General features: G+C 44.5%; 1 pseudogene; it reads left to right on the plus strand.

Moving 5' to 3' along the window:
* The first annotated feature begins 2,146 nt into the window (after window positions 1-2,146).
* On the plus strand, window positions 2,147-4,924 carry LOC136485392 (uncharacterized; annotated as a pseudogene).
* The last annotated feature ends 3,626 nt before the right edge of the window (window positions 4,925-8,550 follow it).

The raw sequence follows: 8,550 nt of genomic DNA on the forward strand, positions 1-8,550 counted from the left end.
CCCAAATGTTTTGTGGTTCGAATTGACCTTACTACCCTAAGTTGTATACAGATTAAAAATATATAGGCAATGCTATTACAGATTTTATCAGGGGTACCTTGGCCTTCCCAATTCCACTCCCCACCCACATATATGTGTCGACACTCTCTTGCTCCAAAACCTAATTCCCAGCTGCCACCCACCTCCAGCCGCCACCCACCCTCCAGGAGCAGGAGGCCGCCACCCACCTCAGTTCGGCCTCCAGCCACCTCCAGGAGCAAGAGCAGGAGGCCGCCACACACCTCCAGGAGCAGGGTGCCTGGGTTCGGCCTCCAAGTCACATCCTGCCGGCCACCTGCTGGAGCAGCCGTTCCTGGATGGCCGCAGGCGCCCCGGGAGATCCACTGCCATCATCATCTTCAAGCCCCGCCGGCCGCCGTCATCGACTTCAAGCTCAACCCGCCGCCGTCGCTGTTGGAAGGACTGCTCCACCGCCACGCCCATCGTTGCGGCTGGGAGGATCAGAACGCTGCCACCAGCATCCCAGGCCGCAAAAAGTTGTTATGGCGCCAAAGGGTGTGCCAAATAAACCGAAAGGAGGCCGGATAGCAGGTATAGTCCTAACATCACCTCTTTAGTTGCTGGTTTGAGGAACCAATGGTACTTTGGAAGCCTTGTCTTGCCCAGGCTGGAAATTTTTTTGACATTTTACATCTGGATGTGTTTCACTATTGTTAATTTTAGATATCATGTCTGTAGCATGTGTACTTGTTTGGCAAATGCTTTCCTGAATAAAATCCTTGTTGAAAGATCTGAGTGCACTCCAGATTGATATATCAATTCTTCTCTTCTTTTGTATGTCAGCATGTATCATAGATATCCCAAATATTTAGGGGGCTTCAGTTCTAGTTTGTTTTACAGAAATGTTAATGTGAATCCCTGCTGTAGAGTATTCAGCATAGTTTGGGATGCTTTGATTCAGTCATTCTGGTGTTCCAAAATTATTTCTTGTTACACAAACTTTCACTGAAGTACTGATGCTTTGATTCTGTCATTTTGGTTGTGAACTATATAATATTATTGATATGTTGGTCTTGTTTTTTTTCATCTTGTTACCAGGGCTGCTTCCAATTGAAATGGAGCGCCTGAGAGAATGCATGAAGAACAGTGCAAGGATGAAGGAACTTGGACTTGCTGATCCCTATGCCAAAATGTTGGCCGAGTACGGCCTGCAGGATAATACTGATGAAGGAGATTTGATCGACGATGAGAATTCTAAGGTCCTAATTCCTCCATGTTGTCAAGTCTTAACTTGTTCTTCTTCCCTTCCTAATTCAATCTAACTCTAATGCTATGTGGACTAATACATGCTTTCATTTCTAACAGTGCTCTAAGGAGAAGACTCACAAGAAAACTAACAACCAACCTTCAAGAATCCACCCTGGTGGAGTCAAGTTTCAGTCTCGCAAGAGAGTTTTTGCAGACCAAACATCTCCTAGAGTTACAAGGACAAAGAAAAACAATGCCCAGCAAGATGCAAGGCTAACACCAAGTGAAATTTCTGTGCCACCTCCATCGCAAGCTAATGAGAGCCACGCTGGAGAACTTGTTGGCAACTTAGATGACCAAGCACAGGATGCTGTTGAAGGCCAGTTCTACTGCCACATTACTTAGTCTCACTCCATTACCATGACTCAGCTATGAAAAATGTTTAACTTGATCTATGAAGTTTGTCTATGTGTTGTACCTGTTTATCCAAGTTTAATGCTTGTTTAGCTTGTGAAAATGTTAACTAGAGTTTTAGGTATAAAAGATTCATGAAACCAATTTTCACTATTTTTTGATATCTGTTGTTTGACACTAAAAAGTGGGCTGAACTTGTTTAAGTGGGTCTAAACTTGTTTTGTTTCTCCTTTTTGTATGATGCTTTATATATCCAAATCTGATTCCCCTCAAAAAAATATATATATGTATCCAAATCTGATGTAATTTATGCAATGTGCTATTTATAGCATGTATGTACTTCTTAATTTGTCTGGGCATCAGATTTGTATAGCAGATGACCTTTTCCTTTGTGTGCCTTGTTTACTAGGTAACATGATGAACTAACCTTTAATTATTGCCAATAATTTTAGGTAATAACTCTGCTCTACTTGACAACACACACATGACCACTGGGGCTGATGCAATTGACTGGCCTAATCAGCATAGCCGAATGGATGATGGAGGTGGTGGTTTCTTACTGTCATTCTATAAGTTAGGTTTGTATGATGAATGCATTCTTACTGGCTGCCCTTTTTAGATGGCTTTGCCAAGCATGATGACAACACCATCGTGGCTGGTATAGCTGATGGCATTACCCAACATGGTGACGACAACCAGATTGCCAACAAAGGTGATAGTTTGTTCCTCTATTTTTCATATTCCATATTGCCTCAATGGATCAATGTTTGCTTCACCTACTTAATTTTAATTTCAATGTACATTTACAACTAGGGGGAGAGGAGAGAAGAGACCGGGGACATAATATGGGACTTGGTCTCCAAAGGTTAAACCGAGCGCGCCGTGGCAAGCTGCAAGTTGTCATAACTGAAGGGCATATAAGGCCGGTGGTTCCTCTTGTTGCTGCAAAGTTTGCAAGTGAATGCAACATCATAGTTAGGAACCATGTGCCTATACTCCCACATTGGAAGCTGTACAAGAAAAAACCTGCATCAAGTTCAAAGGAGAAAGAACCAAAAGAGAAAGAACCAAACGAGAAAGAACCAAAAGAGAAAGAACCTGCATCTGCGTATGTTGATTTATTCTTAGGAAAACTAAAGGTACATACATTCTTTGGCCCCTTCCACATTTAGTCTCAATATAAGAACCATTGTTTGTTGTTTTATGCCATAAGTTACTGAATTGATATTCTTTTCTGCACATGTTCTTCCATTCAATTAGGCCAAGTTTGACATAAACACAGAGGATAACACAGTTAAAAAGGGTTGTATTGAGATGATGCAATCTGCGGTCCGCCAACAAAGATACAGGCTGAAGGCAGAATATTTTGATCCTTTTCCACTACATTTGGTTACAAAAACTTCTCCTGTCAAATGCATGACTGATGAACAGTGGCTTAAACTTTTAGAATCATGGAAGAGTCCCAAAAAGATGGTATGTTTTCTCTGAAAAACCAAAATGATGCCTTGTACATGCTAATCTATCACCAACCTTACATGCATTTTTTGTCTTTGATGTAGGAGATGTGTCAAAAGAACAAAGACAACCGAGGGAAAGTCAAGTACCATCACACAACCGGATCCCGTGCCTACATGGTTCATGTTGAGAATTTGGTAAGTGAGCCATGTTAAACACCTTATAAATAAATGTATGCAACTGTTACTTAAGCATGCTGGGGGATAAAGCTCTCTATATGAAGCTCATCAATAATTTTCATATTGCTGAAATGTTTTCTCACTTTACATAAGGGAATTTGAGATGTATTGATTTATGTAAGAACACAACTACTTGTCATGCTGCTGCTCTAATGTAAGGATAAGTTTACAGAATATTGTGTTTTTAACATGCTGTGCTCTTGTGATGATAATATTAAGCATATTTTATCTTCCCAAGCCTTTAGAGCCTCACCAGATAATTGTAGCCTTGCTGTTTTCACATGTATCAGTTCCGAACATATTTGTAGATGTCCTCTTCATGAGGCTTTGTATGATGTAAACCAGGAGTGGTTCTCCCTTGTTGCAGCAGCTTGCCGCTAATCAATAAAGGTTCCTTTGTCATAAAAAAAATATTAAGCTTCTGCTGCTATTAACCACCATATTAAGCTATTTGTAACATGCTGCTGCATATGCTATTGTAACAAGCTACTGCTGCTATTTTTTAGATTTGTCTTTGTATAATTTGGTACAAGCTACTGGTGCTATTGTAATAAGCTCCTGCTGTTATTGTAACCGCAACTGTCTTTTTTTTAGTTGGACATGTTCTTCCAGATTTTTAGTTGAACAGTAACTATTCAGGTTAATCATATTTATAGTTGAACATGTTCTTCTAGATTTTTAGTTGAATAGTAGCTGTCCAAAATTTTGTAACATCTTAATTCATGCCGGACCTAATGCATATATGTTGTTCTCAGGATGACAAATATAATGATGAAGAACCTAATGCATTTGATTTGTTCAAGGAGTGCCACTACAGCAAAAAAAAATGCTACACCCCTATTGTACAAGAGGCTATTGTAAGATAATTTTCAGACTTTGATCTTTGTATTTTTAATTCTCTCAACATCAACCATCTTTGCTACTTGTTTGCTAGACTCAGATGGAAAACAAGCTATCTACAACAACAGAAGGTGAAGAACTTAAGTCTGCGGCTCAAGTTGTTGTTGATGTGCTTGCTGAGAACACCAAGAAGAATCAGTTCTTGCAGAATGTGGGGTACCAGAATGCCCGGCGTATTTCCAATGAGCAGAGCGCTGAACTGGAAGCGGAGAAAAAGACCAATGCTGAGCTTCGTGTACAAGTGGTTGATTTGTCAAATAAAGTGCAAGAATCTGAGCAGGCAAGGATTATTGTCCGAGAGGAGATGAAGAGGAGTCAATCTGAGATGGAAGCAAAACTTAACCTTTTACTTAGTCAAATTCGACCAAGTTAAGACGTGCATGGTGCATATCTTTTGCCACTAACTTGATGCATTTTGCTGCTGCTAACTTGTGTCAAGTCAATTTCGACCAAGTTAAGCGATACATGGTGGTATATATTTTGTTGCTGCTGCTCGCATTTTGCTGTTGCTGCTACATGCATCAAGCTGCTGGGCTTCTATGCATTCTGTGTTGTTGGCTTGTGCCATGGTAAACTATATGGTTGTATGCACTTCTGTATGTTAACTATTGTTGGATGAATACTTGTAATCTGATGTTGGTTGCAAATTTATGTGATATATTGTTGGATGGAAATATGAGTTATTTTATTTAATGTGTGGGCTGTGTATTATTTTATTTAATGTGTGGGCTGTGTATATTGTTGCAACAGTAATTATTTGAGCTGTGTGTGGGCTGTGTATATGGGCTGAATGTTCAAAAATGGGCTGTGTATATGGGCTATATGTGCTGTAGTAGTGGACTAAAAAGTGGGCTAAAAATTAGTGATGAATTTGGGTTGCAATATGCTGAAATGGGCCTGTGAAAATGGCTGAAAATTTGATGCGAAAATGGCTGAAATTGGGCCAAACTTGGCCCATCTTTGATTCTGGCCTGTTAACAAATGAGCTGGTGTATCTTTGATGTGGCAATTGATTCGTGACGGTTATTTTTCGTCATAGGAAATGGGTTCGGGCTTGACTAACTAGGCCTCGGGCTCTATTGTGACGGTTTAAAACCGTCACCGTTTATGTTAATCCGTGATGGTTTTCGACAAACCGTCACGCATGTCAATCCATGATGCTCAATCCGTGATGATTTCTGAAACCATCACAGATGCTGTTTACTGACGGTTTTTCAGTGATCTGTGACGAAAATTTTCCATCATGGATTAACAGGATTCTTGTAGAGGCCGACTTCGTCCTAACGAGGGCCCAAAAGAAAGAAGTTCTTCAATGGTTCCAATCGTTGATGTTCCCTGACGGGTATGCAGCGAATTGGAGGAGGGGTGTGAACTTAAGTACCATGCGAATCACAGGGCTCAAGAGTCATGATTACCACATATGGATTGAGCGCCTTCTTCCGGTGATGGTTCGTGGCTATTTCCCTGATCACATCTGGCGAGTGATGGCAGAGTTGAGCATGTTCTTCCGCAAGCTATGTGCTAAGGAGATATCTCGGACCGAGATTGAAGAAATGGAAAGAATGGCCCCGGTGTTGCTCTGCAAGTTGGAGAAGATCTTTCCCCCCGGCTTCTTCAATCCGATGCAACATTTGCTCTTGCACCTACCATATGAGGCAAAAATGGGGGGGGGGGGGCCTGTGCATGCCCGTTGGTGCTATCCAATTGAGCGATGCCTAAAGGTTCTTAGAACAAAATGCAAAAATAAATGCAAAATTGAAGCTTCCTGTGCAGAGGCATCCATTGTGGAGTCTTCTTTCTTTTGGGCCCTCGTTAGGACAAAGTCGGCCTTAGGCTTCTTCCATGACTTCCCGCGTAAGGGAGGCAACATGTTTAGCTTTGGTCTATCGCACAGCGTTGCTTGATCCAATCTAGCCTTGACATTGTCCTTTGACTTTTCCCAGTCCATGATTGTGTGAAGGACCGCCTCGGCGAAATTCTTTTCAGTGTGCATTACATCAATGTTATGTGGAAGAAGGAGGTCCTTAAAGTAAGGAAGCTTCCACAAGCACGACTTGTGTGTCCAGGCATGCTCTTTTCCGTATCCCACAAAGCCCCCCTTTTCATTGTCGACCACAAGACCATCTAACATCTCAAGAACCTGGGCACCTGTCATCATTTCCGGTGCAGAGTCTTCCACTGTGACACCTTTTCGAAAGTTCTTCTTGTCTCTCCTGAATGGGTGGTCAAGAGGGAGGAATTGTCGATGTTTGTCAAACGAAGAAAACCTGCCCCCCTTCTCTAACCGAAAGAACTCCACAGCTAACTTGCATATCGGGCATGGCATCTTCATGTGAACACACCAGCCACAAAATAACTCATAAGCCAGGAAGTCATGCATGGAATAATGGTCCAGCCAGGGTGGAGGAGGAGGGCGTGCACAGACTGAGGGTGGAGGGCGTGCCTAGGGAGGAGGAGGAGGACGACGACGAGGGCGTGCCCAGGGAGGTGGAGCCCAGGGTGGAGGTGGAGCCCAGTGTGGAGGAGGAGCCCAGGGTGGAGGAGGAGGATGGCGACGACGAGGGCGTCGAGAGCCGACACCTCCTCCACAGGACGACGACGACGAGTTCGTAGCGGCCACGGAGGAGGATGAGGAGGAGGAGGAGACCAGGGAGGAGATAGCGGAGGCGGTGGAGGAGGCACGGAGGGAGTATGAGGCCGAGCGGGCTGAGCGCGAGGAGGATGCCGACTTGCTGGCAGAGGAAAATGGGGTGCCTACGGTTTGGCTGCGAGGGTCGTCGCGCCTCCCAGACTTACCCATACAGAGACGGCCAGTGATTCGACCCTCCAGAACTAAGTAAGTAATTTTTGCATGTTAACACTACTTCACAGGTTTTTAAGTTATAACAGAAATTAATATTCAATCTCAATAACTTTGTGCAGGGATTGGGAAATGGTGATCCCAGGGAGTCACTCTCGCCGAGTAAACGGGATCCTGGGTCTTCTGTGCAGGGCAAACTACCCCGGGATGGTGAGGATCGATGGTGTTGTGCAGCCCGCCATGAAGTGGTCCCACTGGCACGCCGCCAGCGATCAGACTGATCGAGCTGGCAGGTGTTATAACAGCAAGGCCGACCGGGTGATGAAAGAGCTGTGGGTACATGTTCATCGCACTATGCTGATAATAACATCACATTAATTGTATATTACTGACTGTATTTGCTTGTAGGATTACTACACCTTGGTGGAGGGAGTACGTAGGGAGGACGCGGATGACGTGGTGAACAGAGTTTGTGTTCACTGAGTGCAGGGCCTCTTCTACGAGACAAAGCTCCTGTGTAGAAGAATTTACCATGCCCGCAGAGGACACAGAGTCACCAGAGCGCAGGCAGTGCACCTGCCCCTGACTAAGGAGCAATACTTGACGGTAAACATGAGATTATATCATCTGCGATTAATTGCACTGAAATTGATTTATGATTTGTCATGTGCTCGTGTACGTGCAGGTGCCTCCTGCTTGGTGTGCGGGGATGGACAACTGCTGAGAGGCCATTGTGGACAAGTGGTTGAGTGAGGAGTACGAGCAATATCACGCCGTACGCTCACGTTGCCGTGTGATGATGCAGGGTTCCTCGCACAAACAAGGCCCCACTACCCTCAAGGAATATGCAGCCAGATATGTACACGGATTTCATTTCGTTGTTGCTATGCTAACTTCTGAATGCATAATATCTTATTATTGTGCTTCTTCCTGCAGACGCGGTTCCACCCCGGCCAGGAGTGCGCCTCGTTCAAGGCATATGCCTTGGCACACAAGGGCAAGGCAAAGGACCCTGACCTCATCTACAACCTGGAGGACCCGCCCGAGGCATACAGCAACCCGAGCGTGCACAGGCACCTCAGCGAGTACACAGCGATGGCGAGAGAGATCCATGGGTCAGAATTTGATCCGAGCACCGCTGACCTCGAGGGTGACATCGTCATGAGGTTGGGACCAGTTAAGCCACACGGGCGGTACTATATGGGCAACAGCACCATAGACACGGCCAACACTCAGACACTCGCCCAGATTAGAGCCCGGAGCATGAGTTCAAGTCCGGCCATACGCCCACGCTCACAGCCCCAGGTGGTAGCACTCCAGGTTAGTTCTGTTGCATTCGTTGTCCATTCATTTTCTACTCATTCTTTATTTGCATTCTAACTATGTGATAAATAATTGTAGGCCCAGATTGAAGCCCTGCAGGAGTCACAACAGGCCTCACAGAGCCAGCTTCAGGCCCTCGAGCTGTCGCACCAGGCTGAGTTGGCACAGGAG

This window comes from Miscanthus floridulus, chromosome 10 (genome assembly GCF_019320115.1).
Source record: "Miscanthus floridulus cultivar M001 chromosome 10, ASM1932011v1, whole genome shotgun sequence".
NCBI classification, from domain to species: domain Eukaryota; kingdom Viridiplantae; phylum Streptophyta; class Magnoliopsida; order Poales; family Poaceae; genus Miscanthus; species Miscanthus floridulus.